The 24,892-nt window shown below is 39.1% G+C and overlaps 2 pseudogenes across 1 annotated transcript; both read left to right on the forward strand.

The window, feature by feature from the left end:
• Window positions 1-545: 545 nt before the first annotated feature.
• LOC143855821 (pentatricopeptide repeat-containing protein At5g57250, mitochondrial-like) lies at window positions 546-18,281 on the forward strand (annotated as a pseudogene). The gene is made up of 2 exons (XR_013238083.1): window positions 546-3,974; window positions 17,954-18,281. The product of XR_013238083.1 is annotated as a pentatricopeptide repeat-containing protein At5g57250, mitochondrial-like (transcript).
• Window positions 18,282-23,001: 4,720 nt separating this feature from the next.
• LOC143855822 (secreted RxLR effector protein 161 pseudogene) lies at window positions 23,002-23,526 on the forward strand (annotated as a pseudogene).
• Window positions 23,527-24,892: the final 1,366 nt, after the last annotated feature.

The following is a 24,892-nucleotide window of genomic DNA, read 5'->3' on the forward strand; positions in this document are numbered from 1 at the left end:
GATGGTGATGAGGCATCCGGTCTGAATTTAGGGATTACAAAGCTGGGTTTAAAGAGTACACAATTTTTACTCTTTGAATGACCCGAAGCAGAGTTTTTATACCTTGTGTGGATTAAAGTCCAGTATTTTTCAAAAAGTACTGTGGTGTGGGGCCCACATTACAAGATGATTCAAACAGTCATATGTTGGGCCACAACTTAAATAGGTTGTACCCTCTACGTCATCTCCATAGGATGATCTGTAGCACTAACCCTCAGATCTGTAGAAGGACATCACATTAGAACAACATCTACAGATTGGGGGGTTAGGATCATCCTATGGATATGTTCTTCCAGGTCTTAGTATATTTAAGTTCTGGCCCCACAAATGAACGGCTGGATCTTCCTATGAAGTCCGTCCGTACAGTACTTTTTGAAAAAAAAGGCACTATAAGGGCATACACCATATAAAAACTCCTCTAGCTGGAGCTTATTAACTAGTTCTTAAGATTTTTCCTCGGCTCCTTCCTTGAAATCCAATTCCAAAATCAACCCATCTAATGAAATTTCCTGCCCTTTTCTTCTTCTACCTCTACTTCTTCCCTAAACCCTTCCAAAACCCTAACCCTGCAAAACCTCCTAAAAAGAGGTTTCAGTCCCACTCTCCAAAACTTAAATCTCTTTCTACACTTTCTCTCTAGAAACCACCGATTCAAATCCGTTCTCTACATCTTCTCCCAAATGTCTTCCAACAAAATCAAAGCAAACTCCATCACCTATTCAATTATCTCATGGGCTCTCCTCAAAGAGAAAAAATTTCAAGAGACAGAGCAATTTTTTGCCGAAATGAGAAGAGAAGGGTTTGTTCCTCAAAAGGGTCTTTATAATTATCTAATTCAAGGTTTCTGTCATGAAGAAAAAGACCCAGAAAAGGCTTTCTCTATAGTGAAACAATGCATTCAAAATCATGGTATTTCGCCATCTTCCTTTAGTTTTTATTCATTGGTATAGTGTTTTAGCTGTCTAGGTAAGATGGATAGAGCCATTGAAGTTTTGGAACTGATGACAGAGGAAAAAATTGGAAACCTATTTAATAATTTCATTTGTAGTTCTATAATTTCTGGGTTTTGTAGGATTGGAAAACCAGAACTAGCATTAGGGTTTTATGAGAATGCTGAGAAAAGTGGCACTTTTCGGCCTAATATTGTAACTTATACAGCTGTTGTAGATGCACTTTGTACAGAAGGTAGAGTTAAAGAGGTTTGCGATTTGGTTTGTAAAATGGAGAGAGAGGGAGTAGTTTTAGACACTGTTTTTCACAGTAGTTGGATTTGTGGGTATGTTAGGGATGGGATTTTGTCGGAGGTGTTTCGAAGGCATAGATTAATGGTAGAAAATGGAATAAAACCGGATTGTTTCAGCTACACTATTCTCATTGATGGGTTTTGTAAGGAAGGGAGTGTGGAAAAAGCTATAGGGTTTTTGCATAAGATGGAAAAGGATTGGTTGGACCTCAACTTGGTTACTTATACCGCAATCATGCGGGGTTTTTGCAAGAAAGGAAAATTGGACTAGGCGTTTGATGTGTTTATGAAGCTAGAGGAGTTGGGAGTTCAAGCAGATGAGGTTACTTACGCTACATTGATAGATGGGTTGTGTAAGAAGCGAGATTTGGATCGTGTTTTTGGCCTGCTTGAGAAAATGAAGGACAAGGGGATTAGTGCTGGCATTGTCACTTACAATACTGTAATTAATGGGTTGTGCAAAGTTGGGAGGACGTGCGAGGCAGATGAGATTTCAAAGGGCATTTATGGTGATAATTTTACGTATAGTACACTGATGCATGGGTACATTAGGGATAGGAATGTAATGGTAATGTTGGAAACAAAGAGGAGATTGGAAGAATCTGGTGTTTTTATGGATGTTGTTACATGTAATGTACTTATAAAAGTGCTATTTATGGTGGGGAAATATGAAGATGCCTGTATGCTATTTAAACAAATGCCCAACATTGGCTTGGTTGCTGATTCTTTTACTTATTGTATAATGATTGATGGGTATTGTAGATTAGGTAGGATAGATGAGGGGCTTGAGACATTTGATGAGTATAGAAGAAATTCCTTGGTTGGTTTCTAGTGTTGCAATTTATAATTGTGTTATTTGAGGACTCTGTCGGGAAGGTATGGTGGAAATGGCGGTTGAAGTGTTTAGTGAACTCATAGAGAAAGGTTTGGCTCCCGATGTTACTACCTTTATGACGTTGATCTATTCAAACTTTATCGTGGGTAATGAAGAGGGAGTTTTGAAGTTTCTTCAGGGGATTGAGAAATTAGAACCTGGAATACATAGTTTGATATGCAACGGTGCTATTAGTTTCTTATGCGAAAAGGGCTGTTCTGAGGCTGCATTGAATGTGTACATAGTAATGAGGAGAAAACGGTTGGCTGTGACAAGTGAGACCTATTTAATCCTCAAAGGGCTTATCTGCAATGGAAATAAACAGCTTGTTCAATTGATGATGAATGCCTACATTAAAGAATACGGTGTTCTAGAAACTTTGGTAAGAAAAATAATAGTTTGTTATGTGTGTAAGAAGGATGTGAAAGAAGTGCGATGATTTCTCAACTATATGGGGGAGAAAAGTATATGCGTCAGTGATTTGACGGAAGTTGTGAATGCACTTACAAATGAAGGTCAAGTTCAAGACGCCCATAAACTCATTGTGGAAGCTGAGAGCAATGGAACGGTTGTGGATGTAGTTGCATATTCTATTTTAGTTGATGGGTTCTGCAAGGAAGGATATCTCAACAAGGCATTAGATCTTTGTGCAACCATGAGAAAGAAGGGGATCTGTCCAAACATTGTCACCTATAATTCGGTGATCAACGGTTTGTGCCAGCAGGGATATATCGTGGAAGCGTTTAGGTTGTTAGATTCATTGGAGGAAAACAATATGTTTCCTACCATTATTACATATGCTACTCTCATAGGTGCTCTATCTAAAGAAGGGTTTCTAGCAGATGCCAACAACTTGTTCCAAAGAATGGTTCTCAAGGGTTTGAATCCAAATACACGTGTTTACAACTTATTGATAAACGGGTATTGTAGGTTTGGCTTAATGGATGATGCCTTGAAGCTTTTTCATGATATGGAGAGAAGTTGTCTAGAGCCAGATGCTTTTACAGTCAGTGCTGTGATCAATGGTTGTTGTCTGCAAGGTGACTTGGAAGCTGCCTTAGGGTTCTTTGGTGAGTGCCAAAGGAGAGGAATCCTACCTGATCTTTTGGGTTTCATTAATTTGATTAAAGGACTCTGTTCTAAGGGCAGGATGGAAGAAGCTAGGGGCATTTTCAGAGAGATGCTTCAAAGTCAATCAGCAACAGAGCTCATAAACAAAGCAGAGGATGAGATCAACACAGATTCGTTAACGAGCTTTCTTGGTTTTTTATGTGAGAAAGGAAATATTCAAGAAGCGACCAATGTCCTCAACGAAGTAGGTTCAATGATTTTCCCTTTTGGGAGGTCTTATGGTAACAGTGGCATTACAAAACTTGAGAAGCTATATGAAAGGAGGCCTTTGGGTACAAGTGGTGGGACATTGGATCCTGGAATACTTGTCACCCGTCGAAAGGCTGAGATACTGCCCCAAAACATTGATAGCAGTTTAGGCGGCAAGTTTACAATTGCAGAAAAAGCTAATTTTAGCTTGTCTAAGGTGGGGAAAGAAGATTGTGAGATGCAAAACTATGCTCAGTTTAATAGAAATTCTCCATCACACGATTTTGATGCTTGCTATTCCATCATTGCGTCTCTGTTCAAAAGGAGAGCTAAAACAAGCTAATAGAGCAATAAAAGAAATGCTCTTCAGGTCAGAAGAACAGTGTTGATTGAGCCCTTTTGGCAACTTCCCCTAAAGGAGCAACAGCTTCTCTATGCTTCGCTGAAGATGGAGCTTTTCTATCCTTAGGAAAGACACCATACAGATGCCACGAACAGGTATGTGCATGATTTTCTTGAAATTACCCACGGTCTATTTATGATAATGAGAATATATATATATATATATATATATATATATATATATATGAGGAATATGTTCGTGCGCTCAAGCTCTAATAAGGAATGGTGCTCTTGAGTGCACCAATCACATGGGTCCCACAATTTCTGTGAGGATCCAAACCATTCATTTGCAAGGGCCTATCATAGATAGGGTGTGTACCAAAAATCAGCTCCATTGAATCATCCTAACCCCTCCAAAAGTGGAGGGCAAAAATGGGCAGATTTGTGGTCTGTCCATTTTGACCTCCACAAATGGATGGGTTAGGATGATCCTATGGAGCTGATTTTTTGTACACACCCTATCTATGTAAGGCCCTTTCTAGTGAATGCTTTGGATCATCCTAACAATGTGGGCCTCAATGGTTTTTGAGCTCAAGCTCACGAATATGTTCCAACGCTCAAGCTCACAATCCTTTTCCTCTATATATATATATATATATATAGCTCAGCTTGAGCAAGCCACTATAAACACACCATCTCCCTGTTGTTTGACTCATCCTAGCCATTCATTCCATAGAACCTCACATAGATAGGGTGTTCCTAACAAACCCTCTCCATTCAATCATCCTAACCATTCGATCTATCAAAGCCCACTTTCTAGCCATCCATTCTAAAAGTCCAATCAACAACTACCATGATCCTATGGAGATGATTTCTTAGGGACACCCTACCTATGGTAGGTCCTATAGAATGAATGGATTGGATGACTCAAACAACATGGAAGATGCTGCATTTAGAGGGCTGCTCAGGCTGCCCAATACCTCAGAAACCTTTTCCTGTGTGTGTGTGTGTGTGTGTGTGTGTGTGTGTGTGTGTATGATTAAGTGTTTCTGGTCAACTAGATAACTTATCTGGTCCGTCGACTAGAAACAGATTCGGCCCACATTGTTTGGGTGATCCAAACCATTCATTTGATGGGCCCCGGCATAGATAGGGTGTGCCCAAATTAGGATTTCCATAGGATCATCCTAACCCTTCGATTTGTGGAGGTTTAAAATGGACAAATTTTAAAACCGTCCATTTGAAACCTTCACAAATCGAAGGGTTATGATTATCGATGAAGATGATATTTTGGGCACACCGTACCTATGTCTCCGGGGGGGGGGTTTGTTGGGGGCTGCTATCAAATAAATGGTTTGCATCACCCAAACTACTTGGGCCCCACTTTGTTTCGGGTTGACGGACCAGATAAGTTATTTGGTCGATCGACCAAAAACACTTTGGCGTACACACATACATATGTCACCAACGTGCATTAATTATTCCTTTACTTTTATATTTTTAGGGCTATTATAACTGCAATTTGATGATGTGGATCTAATGGTAGTGCCCTTGCGAATGATTTTTGCAAGGACTTCCTTTAGTTTAGCATTCCTTGCACACACGCACACACAGATTTGTATCTTATTGGTGTCTGTTCGTTGCATATTGGAGACTGAAGAGAACTAGATTAGATTGATGGTTGGATTGCAATTTTATCTGATTTTTATCTACACTTGGGGGCTGTTTGGACACGTGGATTTTAGAATCCAGGTTTTAACAATGTAAAAGAGGGTTCATGATCAGGCTGCTGTATGCTGTCCTGACAGTGTTTCTTGGATTTTAAGAAAGAAATTCAGGTTTTAGAAATCTCTCCCACATCCTGAGATTTCTAAAACCTGGAAATAGGGGACAATCTGCTGCTCTCTTGCTGTCGGAAAGAAGGGTGAGAAATCAGAAAACGGCGGCTGGTCTCTTTCTTCTCTTATTTCCGATCTACAATTTTGAAGAAATCAAGGATCCTAAATTCTGTGTATCCAAACGGCCCCTTGGAGTTGCTTAATCCTACGATTTATTAGTTTTTTTTTAAAAATGAATACACATTTATCCTGGTTCAAATTGTGATTGATAATCAGTACTTTTCTATTTGTGTCTGTACGAGTGTCTCCATTTTTTGATTTTTAAGTGTTGTCATGTTGGACACCACATATCCGTGTCGGGACTACAAATCCGTGCACATATCATAGGTGTTTGTGCTTTTTATCCTTCTTCTAAAAGTCGGTTGCTATTTGACCCGATCGTTGAGAGTGTGGCCAGCTTCCACAACATTCTTCCTCTCATTGACAAGGCTGAAACATTCCATGCTGCAATGGAGTCGTCAATCGATTTTGGTTTCACCCACGGACACCCAAACATCATGAAAACGAAACTTCATATATCTACTGCAATTGGACAGTGGATAAATGGTTAACCAATTTTCCCACATCCAAGCACATATAAAAGATATTCTGAATTCTTTGGTTCTTGTTGATAAGGTGTTCAATAGTGAGGATTTTATCTTGCCCCACTATCCAATAAATGCTAACACTCTAAGTGGCACTTTGATATACTACAGGGATACAATCGTTGCTTCTTTCCCTTACGTAACCACCATCGCTAAGTACATAGAACTGATTAAGTATTTTAGCATCAGTCAGACTTGAATCGGAGACCTGTAGCATGTTAGACTGACACGATAACCAACTATACCCTGATACTGTTGAGCTCTGTTTTTTTCATGACATAGTACAAATCCCATGTCAGAGTTGTTGAGAAAGAATTGCTCCCATCTCCCATGCTTTTTTCTTTGTTAAAGTATTTGACTGGTGTTTCATTAATTTTTTTTGAGAGGGTTCAAGTAGTGGTATTTTACTAGTTTCTGGTGTTTCATTAATATTTTTCTTCATTAGTTTCTGTTAAAGTATAATAGATTAAATAACGCTTTCTCCAACAGCTTAAGCTTTTGGGGAATTGGTTGTTTGACAGGGTATCAGAGCAAATGCCTAGGTTCAAACCTCCTTTACGTTAAAGTTCACATGTAATGGCCAACCCAAAAGAGGGGCCACATGTGCCACGTGTTGGCCAACCCTAAAACAAATGGGCCACACGTAAGGGGGAGTGTTATAGTATAAAAGATTAAATAACGCCTCAAATATGGTGTAGCACCAGGGCATTTGATATCGGAAGACAAGTTTAGAGATCCTAGACTAACGATTTGGAGAGGTATCATGCGGTGTAACTTTCAATTTGCTCTTGGCATCAGGCATAGAGTTCATTCTTGGGATAGAATCTGGTTTATTGTGGAGATAGAATCCGATTTTGGCAAGATAAGTGGGTGGTTGATCGTTCTCTACAAGATATGTTTCCGGACTTGTATGCCATTGCACAAATTAAGGACAGTTTTGTTGAGGATAATATGGGAAAAGGTCCTGATGGCGCGGTGTGGAAACCTCAATTTCGCAGGAAGTTCTTTGAAAGGGAGCTTGAATCCATTGCAATGTTGTTGGAGATTCTAACAGAGACATGTATAAAGCAAGATGGGGAAGATAAGAGGGTATGGATTTGGGGTACATCTGGTGAATTCTTCGTCAAATCTTTCTACCATAATCTAGTGGCTAGGCCCTGCAAGAAAGAATCCAGTAGATTTCTTGCAAGATAGAACGATTCTAATTGTGGACCAGTGTGCCTTGTGTATAGAAGATGGAGAAACAGAGAACCATATTTTCTTACATTGCAAAGTAGCTTGGGAGGTGTGGGGTAAAGTATTAAGTAGATTTGGCATGGATTTCCCTGCTAATCTCATGGATCTTTTTCTCGGATGGCCCCTTGTTCCTTGGAAGAGGAAAGGAAACATCCTATGGAATTTAACATCATTAGCTACAATTTGGGTGATTTGGAAGGGAAGGAAAGAAGCACAAGAATCTTCATGGAGTTCTAAGGAAAGCCTCTTTTATATTCATTAAAGCAATTGCTTTGACAATTTTGTGGGCAAAGTCACTTCCTTGTTTTAGATTTGTTTCAGCTTATGATTTGTGGGAAAGATGGAAGGAAGTTTGCACCAATGTTGAGGTCAAACAAAAAGTAATTCAAGGTTGGGACCCTCCCCCATTGGGTTTCTTAAAACTGAACTTTAATGGATCCAGCTTGGGGAACCCCGGCCCTGCCGGAGTTGGAGGTGTTTTAAGGAATGATTCTGGAGAGGTAATTTGGGCATTTGCAGGACCAATTAGGATTGCAGATGCATCAGAAGTAGAAGTTCGAGTGATTCATGAAGGTCTATGAAGCACGGGTACGGGTGCGTATTGCGGGTACGACACGACATAGGTACGTGATTTTCCAAAAAAAACCGGGTGCGGGTACGTTGCGGGTACGCCAAATATAATATATTATAATATTTATAAAAATTAAAAAAAATTGGAGAATGGGTTGGGGAGAGAGGTCAAGAGAGAGGAGGGAGATTTGGGGGGAAAAAGACATAATGGTCGTTTGAGTTGTTTTTAAACCACCCCCCATATTTTAAAAGACCACCCCCCGTTTTTGGTTTGTTTTTCTTAAAAAAATGGTTTAAAACGTGTTCGGTGCGAACCCCTAGCGCACCCTGACCCACTTTTTTTTCTTTTTTGAAAAAAATAAAAGGGGCACGCACCCAAGGCACACCCACACACGACACGCACCCGACGCGGGTGCGGGGGGCTCGGGAGAGTACCCGTGCTTCTTAGATCAAGGTCTTAAACTTGTGGATCGTAGCCATCTATCCAATTTAGTGGTTGAAGGAGACTCATTAAATGTCATCCGAATGGCTTAAAGGATCGCATAATCATCCGTAGAGGTTTGATAAATTCTTTGATGAGATTGGAGGAAGACTGAGGAGTACCTTCTCGACAAGGATCAACCACAATGTGCAACAAAACACCAACAAAACGATGCAAAGAAAACACAATCACACAAGAAACACTAAATTTACGTGGTTCGAGTGGCCTACGTCCACGGGGGAAGATTTTCCACTATTTCGGTCTAGGGTTACAAACTCTCTTCTTCTTGGCCAAGAAAACACAAAAGAAAAACCCAATTCCGTAACCCTAACATGTGGCTTATATTTCAACGCTACTACATGGAGAAATTTACTCGAACTGTGTCTGCGTCTCGCATACTTGTTCATCAAGGTCCTGTATAATGCTAGAATACATGACATCTGCACAACAGAGATGAAGGATAAATCGGCACCTCTAAAATTGAGTTTCATCATGTTCGTCGATCCTAAACTAAGTACGCCGCCTCTGTTGTGGCCTTTCCACACCGATCTACTTACTTGGTGGTGGATAAGCTAGCTGAAGAAGGAGCCTCTAAAGAATCCTTGGCTTTGTTCGATGCTCTGCCACTTTGATTGTGGTTTCTTTTGTGATCGTTGTTATTTGTTATTTCTATATTTCTCTTTGTATCCGACCATCTTTGTCTTTTTTAATAAAATCTCCAGCTGTCATTCACAAAAAAAAAGAGATTAAATAACACCTTCTCCAACAGCTTAAAGTTTTTGAGTATTTGGTATTTTCACAGTTTCTACTTGAAACCTATAGAAAACAAGGGTTGTTTGTTGCAAGGAAGCAGGAATCACGGCTTGGATTGGGGAATCCCGATTCCCTAGTACGCGATTCCAAAAAGGGAATCGTTTCGAATCCCCGAAAATTGGGAATCGGGGTTCATATTCGCCTGAACCCCGATTCCCAATTTTGGGAACCGCTATTCCCACTTTTTAGGACCCGATTCCCAACTCCCCAGCGACTTTTCGGCGATTCCCCAGCGACTTCACGATTCCCGCTTCCGACCATCCCAAGAGCCTTCGATTCCCTCTTTCGATTCCCGCTCTGGCAACCTTGGTTTGTTGTATGAAAATTAGATTGTATTTGCATGTATTTATGTCTTTTCCTTTCCATTCCTTGTAGGGTTTTATCATTAATATATAGAAATAACCCAAAATAGGAACTATTATATTCAATCCATCTCTTATCTCTCCTCTCTCTTTTTCTCTTCCACTTTAACCAACAACAACTCCAACTTGCTATCAGAGCAAGGGATTTTTCATATTTTTTCTAAGAGAATTGGCGACCTTGACTGTCCGACACATTGGTAACATCATCAGGCCATACAGCCAACATCAGCAATCATACGACCATGGAGTAGGCCATAAACCTACATGATTTGGACGCACATATCATTCCCGTTATTATGTTGATTTTTTAGAAAATATTTTCTAAGTTATTTGATTTTTTTTTCTGATTTTTATACAATGAAATTCTGAAATCCTTCTTTTTTGGGTTGATGGTTGTTTTCTCTCATCTCGGGACTTGTTTGTAAAGGGGATTGGTTCCTTTTGAGCTGTGTTTTGTATAGGAACACAATGATGGTGTCATTTTTCTGATCGGAGCTCGTGTGAGGTAGTTCTATGAACATGCTTTGCATGGGATTACATCATTTCGGATCCTTTTTTGCATAGGATTACCATGACAATGTTCCTATTTTTTCTAATTGTTTGTGGGCTTCTTTTAAAGCTACTTCACTTACTATGGCCATGTTCATGATTCTACATCTTTTCAAATCATAGGTTGGAAGTACTTTCCACGTACTCAGTAAGATCAAGGTTTTAAATTTCAGTTTTGGTTTCAGAACAGGTTTCGGTTGTCACAGACAAGGAAATGTTTCGTTTTGGTTGAAAATTTCAGGTGAAATCTTATAAAATCACGAAAACATAGGAAACATAGAGTTTTTATATGTTGGCCAAGCATGAAGTCACGTCTGGGCGGTACCGCCCTTGATATTTGATCCAGCAGCAGCCCATTTTTTAAGAGGCTGCTGTTGGATCAACATCAAGGTGAGACTGTTGTAGTACCACCCACGTGGGGACTTCACGGGCGGCAACCATATAATTTCTCTGGAAACATATGCAAATGATAGAATTTTAAGATGAAACTTCAGGAAGTGCTAGAATAATCACAAATAACACTTAGAAACTATCACATAAGCAAGGCAGCATTCACAATAGTTTAACAACATCAAATACCAAGTGACATGCACTGTCGTGCTGTAATGCATGCCTGATAACTCATTACATACCACATTTCATGTGTAATTCATGTAAATATTTATATATAACATTACACATCCAATTTGTATAAATATAATATGTAACACATGCTGATGTACTATACCATTAAACTTACAATTTTAGTTTCAGTTTGCATTTCAGCTTCAGTATGTGTTTTTGGTGGTGATGAAAACGGAAACATTTTGGTCGTTTCGTGTCGGTTTCAGTGGAAATGTAAAACTTATTTAAGATACAACTTTTTGAGTTCTTTCTTGGTCACCAGTTTCGCCAAGGAAGATTAAAAATCTTAGGTTGCTTTTGAACTTCCCAATAAATTTTTCTACAAATAGAAATCGGAAAGCCTATATAGTACTCAGCTTTTTTGGCCTTTCCAAACCACATGTCATACACTGAAGATTGAAATATGCCTTTGACCTAATGACAAATCTTAGGATTGTGTTTGCATTCAAAGTTGTTGGTGAGATGAAATGTAAACCTTAACTTTGTTGCTTTATTCTCTAAAAATAAGTTGAAAATCCTTCTTATCTTCCGGCCTTTTGATTATGTTATTCAGCCACAGAGCTTATGTTTATAGAGATTGATATCTTGTTTCCTCCAAATATTGAATCTTAGATTGGGTATTACTTTCAAATTTGGCAATTACGTCGAAGTCTAAAATATGACCACATATATGACATGGAATTTCCTCCAAGGGAGTTGATATGAGGTGATATATGCAGTGTTGTTGGATTTGGGGAAAATTAGGTCTCATGAATGATCCTAGTACTTATCATGTTATGGTATATAGTTCTGTTTGATGATATTCACATGTTCATTTTTAAGATATTACCATTTCGATTATGGAATTAGGAAAATTTGTAGATTTTTTTATTTAATGTGGTATCTACTTCTGTTTAATTTCTTTTTTGAAATAGTGTTTTTTTTTCAATCATCTATTGGTTGGTTTTACTTGAGATTGTTGTGTCATTGTGGGAATCAAATCGAGTTTTTTAATTTAATTTTCATTAAATTTAATTTTTTTACTATATTAATCTATTTTTTCTCATTTATATGTTATCGCAGGTAAATTCAGATATACCTGTCATAATTCGATGATCTCCGGCTGACTTGTATTATTACTACAATATCATTTATGATATTTGTGTTCTTGTGATTCTTTGATTTTTAAGTGCATATGTGATCTTAATCAAAGATCTCAACTTACTATTTATCATCAAGGTGTTAGTTGGAGGCTTGGTCCTATTTTTATATGTCTGTACTAAATGTAATTTAGACATTACTTATGTAAATTCACATGGATTTTAATGACATTACACTATTTTTTCGCATACTAAAAATTGAAACATGAGTGATGACTATCAAACAAAATCAGAAATCGAGAATGCTATGTTTGATCAGATGCAAAGCTGAAAATTTTGTCGATGATGGGGGAAGAGAATGAAGATGATGAGGAAACTCAACACTACTAATGGGTCTCAATTGATTTTTATTTCCCTTAGCTATTCATATGTTTCTTGCAGTTTGCAGTTTTCTAAGTTTGAAAAGTCCAGGTAGCTCTTGGATATGGTTTCCAAATCGAAGATCCATGGATCAAAGAGAATATCTTGCTATGACCTTTTGCTTATGAAAGCATCATTCCTTCACAATACCTAGGCATCCATCCAATTAGGGGTGCAACTCAGGCTACGGTGGGCCAGGCTGTAGCCCAACCCAAGATAGCATTCCCTCATCCCTAACCCAACCCAACCTAAGTCTCGGATCGAAGATGGTAAACCCTAACCGATGCAGTTCAAAAACTTGAAACTACCTTGTGGTGTAGCAGTGGCCATCCTAGCAACCCAAAAGTTCTCAAAGAACTCAAAAGTCTAAAGGCCAAGTTTCATTCAATAATTCAAAGACATCTGATACAATGGTTTGATAACATATATTTATAAGAAAAGAAAATCTAAAAGTTAACTTAAGACCTAAGCAACTAATCTCAGGTATCCATCTAAAGTTACTTAAATAAAAGCTAAAAACTTGACTAAAATAATCCTAAAATAGAAATCCCATAATAGACATCTATCTGATGGATATCGGAGCCCTTTGCGCGTCTATTCGAGACGGGCCCGCCCTCCGAGAGGCCCATAGCGCCCTCCGAGAGGCCTATAGAGTTGTTTTTATTATTATTTAGGCCCCACATGGACCTTTTTATTATTATTAGCTTTGTTAGGGATATTTTAGTCTTTTATCTCTTAGAGTTCTATTTTAATAGGTTTCTAATTATTAGAGTTTTAGTTTTAGTATGATTCTATTTTTGTGGGTTGTATTTGGCTATTTAAAGCCATAAGCCAACGTTTATTGGGACTTTTGCATGATAATTGAGTTGAGACAATTTGCTATCTTCCCTCTATCATTCATCTATTTCTCGTCCTCTATTCTTCTCTCTTCTCCCCTAATTCTTCTTCTCTTTCTCTTCCCCTCAATCCTTCTTCAATTATTCCTGCATCAAATTGGTATCAGAGCAAAAGTTCCAAGTCAACTGCGAATTGATAAATCACGGTCAAAATCTTTTTTTCTCAGCCGAACAACCTTTAGACTCCTTGCTTTGCTTCCCTCGAAAACCAGTCCCCACTTTCCCTGGCTCTAGCCGTGACCCAACTTCGTTACCTTTAATAGCCACATCTCTTTTCTCCAAACCCTATCCCATTAAACTACTCCCAGACTTCCACCCAAAATCTGCAATTTTTCAAACCCTAGCCCCATCAGAAACCCACCTGCAACTCACACCTAAGAACCCAAACTTGGCTACCCATCGGTTCAATACATCTAAGAAATACCCTAAACCTACCAACTCCATCTTCCATCTGCAAAACCCACGAATCGGTTTCCAAATCCATCACATCCCCTCCTCAACAGACCAAATTCCTTCTTCCTACAACAACAAAAAAAAAAAAAACCCAAATCTTCAACCCTCTTCGCCGGAGCTTCCATGCCGCCGTTCGCCGCGCCACCACCATCGTCTCATATCTAAAGTTCTTGTCGCATTGCCGCTGCAACTCCCGACCTGAATCTTGCCGGAGAAGAAACTGAAGTCTTCGGAACGCGCTGCAACTCCCGACCTGAATCTCACCGGAGAAGAAGCCGAAGTCTTCTGAACGTTGCCGTCGTGAAGAAGGAAACCTAAATCAGGTTTATAATTTTTCAGCAATCTTTCCTCTCTCTCACTGTCGTGTGAGAGAAGGAATTTTGTTTCCTTTTCTTAAAAGTGAAGATAAGGCATTAACTTACCCCGCTTTATTTACCCCAAGGCACCCCCTCTTCTTTCATTAAGTAATTCACGTGACTTTTCAGTCACGTGAGTTGAGTCTGCGAAAAAAAAGGAAAAGACTTTTATCTCCCCCACCCCAAACTTCTCTGTTGGGCACCCCCTTCCCAGTTTGCAAAGGCCAATTTAACCCCGCTCTTTTCTTGTAGGCACCCCCCACAAAAAAATAAAAAAACAGAGAACAACCATACTTTCTTTTCTTTCCACCTCGTCACTCTCTCTCTCTACTCCTTTTCTCTCCTCTACACCACTTAGTTTCTCTCTCCTATTTTGAGCTATTTTTGCTCAAATCTGACCCTCGACCTCATCACTGAAGTTGTTCGTGACAACTTTTAGAATATATCCAGCCTATTTTCAGCAGCACACAACGTCGTTCAGCACAATTTAGGAGCAATCTCGACCGTTGATTCCTCATCCGATCATCAGCTTTCTGCCTTCAGATCGACGATCCGTGACAGATCTGCTGTCAGGAAGACCATCAGCACTTCTTAGGGTATTAGTAGGCTTCCGAGGTACGCATCTTCTTTACTGAAATCAAGATTTAATATTCCTATTAGTAGATAGTCATTAAATTTGCACTTAGGGCCCATATTAACCTTGTTTTCATTAAACCATTACTAAAATCCCCTTTTATCCCAAATCCTCATTATTTTATCAGCACCTTATACCCCTTTTATTACTTGTTTCCTAACCCTTTTGATTACATTTACCATAAATAGTTTCTTTTATTAGTTTCTTGTTTCCTTGCATGACATTAGTTTAGTTTTGGTTGCATTAATTTTAGTATTTTGCATCGTATATCAGCAAACTCCCATCCTCTTATCCATAGATTTTAGTAGCCCTCATCCTTTTACCCATTTTCATGAGTGTAGTTACTCGTTCCCAAACCAAAATGGAAGACCACGTTAAATCATTGGAGGACGAAATGAACACTCTTAGGGAGTCACTATTACGAATTGAGAGAAGAACTACAACAACTGAAGCTTCGGTGCAACAAATTCTAGAAGAACTGAGGCAAATGAGAATCGCAAGGGACAACCGCCCTGCAGAGAGTCAGTTAGGTGACAGGCCAGCCAATCATGTGGATGGACCTGAGTCTCATATAGGCTGATCAGATAATACTGTTGAACACCCTGTAGTTCCAAGAGGCCCCCTTCTTTCTCTTCCCCAGGGCCAACAACCTATAGCAAGAGAAGTCAACCCTAGGGCAGTCAATGTGCAAGGTCACAATGGTAGGCAACACTTTGTCAACCAAACCGTTGATGACGTTGTTGAAGAAGCACAATTTCATAGGGACGATCAATACAATTTTGATCCACCTAATCCTCAGGGTAGATATCAGGATCGTCGTGTCGATCAACGACCACTAGATCGGAACAACAATGACCAACACGATGTCTTTAAACAGGTCAGACTTGAAGTTTCCAGTTTTGATGGAGGGATGGATCCCGGTGCCTTCCTTGACGACTGGTTAGCAGACCTCGAGACTTCTTTGAGTGGTATAATATGAATGATCACCAGCGCGTGCGATTTTGTAAGATAAAGCTGGTAGGATCAGCCAAGCGTCATTGTCAATCTATTCAAAAGGATCTAGGTCTTGGTTGACAGCTAGACTGTTTCACCTGGGATGAGATGAAGACTAGACTAAGGAATAAGTATGTACCCCCTTTCTATCAGTCTCAACTAAGGGGAAAAGTGTTAGACTTGACGCAATCGAACCTGACGGTCGCTGCATACTTGACTAAGTTTGAAGAACTAGCTCTAAAATGCAATATAAAGGAAGAGTCTTCCATGACTGTCACCAGGTTCATACGTGGGTTGAGACATGATATTATGAAAGAGGTTGAACTCCATTCTCCAGAGACCTTGGAGGATGCCGTTCATAGGGCTCTTGAGTATTAAAAGTACTTTAAGAACTCTAACCCCAGAGGTGGGATGTCCCAAACGAGAGAGATCCAAGCGAGTAGATCATGGTCCTCACAGCAGACTAGTAGAGTCGCCCAGTCAGGTCCGACTGCTTCAAGAAACACCACCAATGTTTCTAGAGGAAACAACAACTTTGGTTCAGCAGTTAGCACTAATCGAGATAAATGACCGGTAAATCCTACTTCTCGTCAAGGACCTCTAACTTCAAATTCCGGCAAGTACCCCAGGGTCATGAGTGTTTTAACTGTCACCAGAAATGTCACATTGCCTCCCGTTATCCACATCACACCCTTACTATAGAGGAGGTGCATGGTGATCCCTTCGAGGACCAAGACGACGAGCAAGAAGTAGAGCCTCTTGATCTTGTCGACTCGGTAGATGAAGATGACTTCGATGGCACACGTGTTGGTGTAGTCCGTTGCATTCTATCTACGCCTGCAGCAAAAGATGATTGTCAGCGCACTAACATTTTTCACACTTATCTCGAGTCTTGACTACGGAGGCACCGTGTGTAAAATAGTCATCGACGGAGGTAGTTCCATGAATGTTGTCTCCCAAGCGGGTGTTTCTAAAATGAAACTCAAACCTGAACCACACCCGCAACCGTACAAGGTCACTTGGGTTGATAAGACATCCTTACCTGTTTCGTAGAGGTGTCCTGTCCCCATCTAAATGGGAGATTATTCTGACAATATATGGTGTGATGTCCTACGCATGGATGTTGCCCACATCTTACTCGGCTGCCCCTGGCTTTATGATATGGATGTACTTCATCATGGGCGAAAAAATTCATGTCTTTAAGCACCATGGTAGAACAATTAGGCTAAAATCTGCGCTACATGTCGATAAAGTTAAGAGTTCTAAGCCTACTCCACTATCATCCCCGTCGTTTAACCCGGTTACTGTTTCGTTAATAAAAATTCGTTTATCTTTAAAAAAAAGGTGTAATGTGGGCCATCTGCTGATGTGAACATCCCCACATCTTGGCTAAATAAAATGCTAATAAATCAAATAAAAATACAACCTAAAATAGAAATAACATGTCTTCAATAGTCCCAAAAAAAATCTAATGACTAGGATGATGGCCGGATCACATCAAGATTATTGCTGATCCACCATTTCTTCAGCTTCTGAGGTTCCTCATTTCCAGTCACCCATTATCAGACTTAAGGGGTAAGGACCAACTTCAGATGCCTAGGATTGATTGGGATTTCATATTTGTTTTAGAATCCTTTGGCCTTGAAGCTGGATGTTTACGCCATGTTTGGCAGCTATGAAAGTTTTTTCCATGGAATGTTGGTGTATCAACTGGTGGGAGGGGGCAAGGAGGGTGGGAGACAGAGAGAATTGAGAGGGCATGAGCGAGGAGACTAGGAGAGGGTGAGAAATGGCTAAAAAATAGGGAAAAGGAAAATTCTATTCAAAATTGAGTTGTATTTTTCCTTATTTTCCTGTCACTTCACATCATCCCCTTAAGCCCTCATGTTTTTTTTTTTTTTTTTTTGAAGACGTAGGGTGTCCCCACCCCACATTCCCTCCGGATGCGCGCAATCACCCGTAAACCACGCGCATCGGGCAAGCCCAGGGGGATTCGAACTGGTATTACTATTTGTCTATTTTTGTGTTGTCTGCCAAATCGTCCTTTATTTCTAATCAACTCTACTATGGTTATTTTTTGTAATCTACTATCTTAATTAAGCAGCTTGTGTTTCTTGACACATATTTTAAGGAGTTACTTGAAATCTCAATAATCTAACAGTGATTTTTAACCATTTGGATTTTCAGGCCTGGTTGTTTACATCTTTGTAGATTGCTTATCAGAACGAAGCAAGCAGATGGGAGTTGTACAGATGAAGCCATGTATTCTGATAAAGTCTCAAACTACCATCACATATGCTCAACAAAAAGGACTTGGTCTTTTACTGTATGATGCATGTTTATTTCCATATGTGATAAAATATCTAAATTTATTTCTCCAGATAGGTACATCCAACATGAAAATGGGAATCACTGGTAAATTCTCATTATTGCCTGTGTTCTTTCATAAACAGATGATTAGGGCTCACATTGCTCTTGTTACAAATTGAATCAAATGAGAGACAATAAAAAACAAATTGAATCAAATGCTTCATTTTGTTCTTAATTTTTCAAGCATTGGACATTTCTTTTATGTGAAAACATGTGAATCAGAGTCACGACAGCACAGATCAAGATACAGAGTCAACCTCCAAGTCGGTATTTGTATCCTTTTTTAAGTTTGACAATGGGAAAATCTTGTCGGGAAGAAATCTCGTGCCTCATTTGGGCAATAATTTTTCATTTAGGACATGTATCTGTTATTGATTCATGTCGATCATTTGTTATGACTGTGTAGCGAACTTATAGGGTCTGTCTAGTTGCACAATATATGGGTTTGCTAGGCATTTTGGTTGGTTTTGGAGTGCCCCTAGCATATAAATATACTAGTGGTGGGTGTTTGGTTGCAAGTTTTGATCCAAACTACTAGGAGACTACTTGCCTAATTAAGGGAGTGTTTGAGTCTGATCACTATGGTACATGAGAGAGAGAGAGAGAGAGAGAGAGAGAGAGAGAGAGAGAGAGAGAGAGTTGGCGGTGATACAAAATACCCAAGCAACAAAGCCATCATAATCATTATGCCACATGAAATAAATCGACCATGAAACAAAGATAAAATAGTATCTATAAAACAAATGATAATCAACTGATTTCTTCACCAGTTTAAGAGCAAAAAAAACACAGTAGTACCAAAGTTCGTAATGAAACAAAAGCATGACAAATAGATATAAATATACCTATTTATAATCAAGCAGGGTGAATAAGAAATCTATATCTTTGCCAAGAACAATGGCCAGCAGAATTTAGTTAGTTACAAATGTATGTGTGGTTGAAAAATCTTTTTTCATGGCTTTGTTGCAACAGGATGCTTAGGTGAACAAAAGATAACGCAACAGACCGTATTTACAGTCCATAAAATATAAACATTGATACTAATAAACAGATGCTTAGGTGAACAAAAGATAAGCATGCAACAAAAATTTACTTTTTGTTATTTTCGAAATCTAAGGGCTTGGCTAGATAGTGATGATATAGTAGAGAGCAAGGGGTACCATCATTATCGCCATCTCTAATGACTCAGCTGAGCTGTTGGAAATTTAATCTTGATCACTTGATCTTGATCATCTGTCCACTTGACTTTCTTGGCTTGGAAGACAAGACTTGACTATATTGGAAATCTCCTTTGTGGTATTTAATGGCCTATGAACTATGTTTTGTGTTTTGGAATTGTGCTAGTCATTTACTTTTCATGTAATAGTGTATTTGTGGTGCTTAGGAAAGCTAATAGTAATTAAGAGAAGGTAATTTCGGATTTGTAATGAGGGCTAAGATTTAGACCTTGTATCTTCTTCATTTGTAAGTTCGTTTAGTGAAATTTGAAGGGTTTTGAGTAGTACAACAACTTGGGTTACTTTCTTTGTGTGTTTGATATCAAGAGAACAATCTTCTTCTCTTGAAACTCATCTTCTCCCTCCAATCTCGTTGGTTTCATTCCAACAAAGTGGTATCAGAGCCAGGTTGAAAGTTGATCATGGCTTCCAATATGTTGCAACCTCAACTTCTTCGATTCAATGGCAAGAACTACAACCAATGGAGCATTCAAATGAAGGTGTTGTATGGATCTCAAGATCTATGGGATATTGTTGAGACTGGCGTTGAAGAACCGGAGGATCAAGCGGCTCTCACTCCACAACAACTCAATGAGTTGAAAGACAATCGGAAGAAAGACAAGAAGGCTTTGTTCTTTATCTATCAAGCGGTGGATGAAGTCATCTTTGAACGAATTTCATCGGTGACTACGGCAAAAGAAGCGTGTGATACACTCTATACATCATACAAAGGAGAAGACAAAGTAAAATTGGTAAGATTACAAACCCTTAGATGTGTGTTTGATGCATTAAGGATGAAAGATTCAGAATCGGTTGAAGATTTTTACAATCGTGTTATTTCTCTTGTGAATCAATTGAGAATAAATGATGAAGATATTTAAGATCGACGGATTGTGGAGAAAATACTTACAAGTTAGACTCGAAAATTTGAGTATATTGTCATTACGATTGAAGAATCCAAGGATTTAACTACTTTATCCTTAGAAAGTTTATTGGAATCGCTCCAATCCCATGAACTACGAATGAAGCAATTTGATTTTTCTCCTCTAGAACAAGCTTTTCAAACTCAATTCTTTTTTAGGGGTGACTCTAGAGGAAGCGGAAGGGGAAGAGGAAGAAATTCTTTTCGTGAAAGAGGGAGAAATGGTGGAGAAAGAAATCAAGAATATGAAAAAGATGAAAGTGGTTCTTCTACAAGAGGAAGAGGGAGAGGAAGACCTCTATCCCAAATTCAATGCTATTATTGTCAAAAGTTTGGTCATACCATGAAGTATTGTAGAAAGAAGATTGCGGAAGAAAGCAAGAAAGACTCCACCTTCATGCATGAGAAATAATAAAGTAAAGAAGAAGACACACTTTTTCTTGCTTGTAATGTGCAAGAAGTGGCTCTTGAAGAGACGTGGTATCTTGATAGTGGTTGTAGTAACCACATGACCGATAACAAAGGCGTATTTGTAAAGTTGGATGAATCTCTCCAAAGTGAAGTTTGAACGGGTGATGATAAGAAGCTTTCCGTAAGGGGAAACGGTGATATTCCTGTTCAAACAAAGAAAGGTGTCAAGCGCATCTCCAATGTTTTCTATGTTCCCGGTCTAATGCACAATCTCTTGAGTGTTGGACAACTTCTAATGAAAAGGCACGATGTTCATTTCAAGGAAGATGTATGTGAAATCAAAGACAAGAATCATGTTCTCATAACCAAGGCGAGAATGACTCAAAACAAGATGTTTCCTCTAAAGTTTCAAAGTGAAGCTTTTCCTTGCTTCAACACTATTGTCAAAGATATTTTAGCACTTTATCTCTCATGAACAAGAAGCATATGGTGAGAGGCATGCCGAACATCGACCGCCAAGATCAAGTGTGTGAAGGATGTGCACTTGGAAGAGACTCTTTTCCCATTGGAAAGGCATGGAGGGCATCAAATCCTCTTGAGCTAGTGCATTCGGATTTATGCGGGCCTATGCAAACAACATCCATTGGAAGTAATCGATATTTTCTCACCTTATTGATGATTATAGTAGATAGACATGGGTTTATTTTCTTAAAGAAAAATCAGAAGTCTTTGGATGCTTTAAAATTTTTAAGAGCTTGGTTGAAAAGCAAAGTGGCTTCATGTTGAAAACTTTGTATTCCGATAGAGGTGGTGAATATGTTTCTCATGAGTTTGAGAATTTCTTGAAAGAGAATGCGATTCGGCATCAACTAACCACTCGGTACACACCTCAACAAAACGGGGTTGCCGAAAGGAAGAACCGGACGATTATGGAATTGGCTAGAAGTATGCTGAAAGCTAAAGGGATGCCTAATATGTTTTGGGTGGAAGCCGTTGCATGTGCCATTTATCTCTTGAATCGGGCATCATAAAAAAGTGTTCAAGGTATTACTCCTCAAGAAGCTTGGAGTGGTCATAAGCCTTGTGTTTCTCACTTGAGAATTTTTGGTAGTATTGCCTACTCTCATTTGCCGGATGAAACAAGAAGAAAGTTGGATGATAAATTTGAAATATGTATCCTTGTTGGATATAGTGAAAGTTCAAAATCGTACAAGTTGTTCAATCCCATGACTAAGAAGATTGTCATAAGCAGGGATGTGAAGTTCAATGAAGAAGAATGTTGGAATTAGAATCAAAGTGAGAAGAAGAAAGAAGTTTTGGTAGATGTGGATGAAAGCAAAGATACCCATGATGGTGGAATTGAAGAAAATGAAAAGGATATGTCTCCTCCTATCACTCCATATTCTTCTCCATCTTCTTCGGCTCCATCATCTTCACCGTCTTCAACAATCCCCGACTCTCCTCAAAGGAAGACGAAAAGCGTAAGAGAAATTTTTGAAAAGTCTAGAAGAATTACCGATGAAGAGTTGGCAAATTTTGCTTTGTTTGCCGATGCCGATCCGATTAGTTTTGAGGAGGCATGTCAAGAAGAAAAGTGGAAGCAAACAATGAATCAAGAAATGTGTTCAATCCAAAGGAACAATACTTGGGAGCTAACGGAGCTTCCAAATGGGCAAAAGACTATCGGTGTGAAGTGGGTTTACAAGACAAAGTTGAATGCAAGTGGTGAAGTTGAAAAGTATAAAGCTCGCTTAGTTGTAAAAGGCTACAAGAAAAGGTATGTCATTGATTACAAACAAGTGTTTGCTCCCGTTGCTCGTCTTGAGACAATTCGTATGGTTCTAGCTTTGGCGGCACAAAATAGTTGGAAGGTTTATCAAATGGATGTCAAATCGGCATTCTTAAATTGGTTTCTTGAAGAGGAGGTGTACGTTGATCAACCTCCAGGTTATGTGAAGAAAGGTGAAGAAAGCAAAGTGTGCCGATTGAAGAAGGCTTTATATGGCTTAAAACAAGCACCAAGGGCATGGTATAGTCGCATTGACGGATATTTCATGAAGAATTGTTTTAAAATATGTCCTTATGAACACACCCTCTACATCAAAGAGAACACTAAAGGTGAGCTTTTGATTGTTTGCTTATATGTTGATGATTTAATTTTTTACCGGCAATAGTTCAAGTATGTGTGAAGAATTCAAAAGAAATATGATGCAAGAATTTGAGATGACTGACATGGGTCTTCTCCATTTCTTTCTTGGTATTGAGGTCAACCAAAGAGAGGAAAGTATGCAAAGGTTTTACTAAAGAGGTTTAGAATGGAATGTGCTACACATCTTAGCACACCTATGGAAGTTGGTTTGAAACTATGCAAGAATGAGGATGAGAAAAGAGTTGATGCAACTCTTTATAGAAGTCTTGTTGGTAGTCTCATGTACTTGACAGCTACAAGACCGGATCTTATGTTTGCTGTGAGTATGATTAGTAGATTTATGGAATCACCAAAAAGAAGTCATTGGAAAGCCGGTAAAAGAATCCTAAGGTATGTAAGTGGAACGGTTGATCATGGGATACGTTATGGAAGAGTTAAAGATTCAAGTTTGATTGGTTATTGTGATAGTGATTGGGGCGGAAGTGTTGATGATAGCAAGAGTACTTCTGGCTATGTTTTTAACATTGGTTCAGGTGTAATTTCATGGGCATCAAAGAAGCAATCGGTTGTTGCTCTTTCTACGGCAAAAGCGGAGTACGTTTCATTCGGCGGGTTGTCGAGTTCTTTGGCTACGATGGATATTAGAAGAACTCAAACATCTGCAACAAGGTGGCACGGGTTTATTTTGTAATAATAGTTCGGCGATTTCACTCACAAAGAATCCAGTTTTTCATGACAAAAGCAAGCACATAAGGATCAAGTATCATTTCATTCGAGACTTGGTAAATGATAGAGTTGTCAACGTTCGTTTTTGCAAGACTCAAGATCAAGTTGCAGATATTTTTACAAAGGCTTTGAAGACCGATACATTCATCAAGATGAGATACATTCATCAAGATGAAGGCAAAACTCGGTATTGTAGTGGTCTAGCTTAAGGGGGGCTGTTGGAAATTTAATCTTGACCACTTGATCTTGATCATCTATCCACTTGACTTTCTTGGCTTGGAAGACAAGACTTGACCACATTGGAAATCTCCTTTGTGGCATTTAATGGCCTAGGGACTATGTTTGTGCTTTGGAATTGTGCTAGTCATTTACTTTTCATGTAATAGTGTGTTAGTGGTGCTTAGGAAAGCTAATAGTAATTAAGAAAAGTTAATTTCGGATTTGTAATGAGAGCTAAGATTTAGACCTTGTATCTTCTTCATTTGTAAGTTCTTTTAGTGAAATTTGAAGGGTTTTGAGTAGCACAACAACTTGGGTTACTTTCTTTGTGTGTTTGACATCAAGAGAATAATCTTCTTCTCTTGAAACTCATCTTCTCCCTCCAACCTCGTTGGTTTCATTCCAATACGAGCTTCATTGCCATAAAAGCAAGCCCATTTCCACTCGACCAAACCGGCATGAGGAGAGACGGATCTGACAAAAGACAAGAAGAGATTGATGGCACACTGGAGATAACACACAGGCCATGAAATATGGCAAGGCAGAACTGGAACCACTTCCTTCACGCGAAGGGGCGAAGAGCCTCTATTCGTGGCTGCGATGCAGTGGCTTTTGAAGTGTGGCTGCAAGCGAGGAAGAAAAGTGAGAAACCTGTGCGATGCAGATTAAGAGACTTCCGGGTGAGAGATCTAAAATAGGAAGGGGAAGTGGGAGATGAAGATTAAGAGAGTTAAAAGAGAGTGGCAGAGGGATGGAGTCGTAGAATAAGGTTGATGGCTGAGGGAAGAAGAAAAATAAGAAAGTTAACAAAAGAGTGAGTTAAAGAGAGAGATGTAGAATAAGAAACCCAAATCGTTTTGGAAAGAGTTGCTGTTAATAGTTGCGCTATTAAAATCGTATTAAGATAGGTGGGCAAATCGTTGTATTGTTGTTTTGCATAAATATAGCCATATTTAAAAATAATTTGAGAATGTGATAAATTCTTGAAGTGGTGGAAGGAGAAAAAGCAGCTTCTATCTTTTGTGATTTCCTAATATATGGGAAACTTTGAGAAAAGGCAGCTTCTATCTTGTGAAATAGGATACTACGGAGAAAAAAACAAATTTTGATTA

Source organism: Tasmannia lanceolata, unplaced genomic scaffold (assembly GCF_043159265.1).
Source record: "Tasmannia lanceolata isolate RefF3 unplaced genomic scaffold, GAP_Taslan_0.1 ptg000023l, whole genome shotgun sequence".
NCBI classification, from domain to species: domain Eukaryota; kingdom Viridiplantae; phylum Streptophyta; class Magnoliopsida; order Canellales; family Winteraceae; genus Tasmannia; species Tasmannia lanceolata.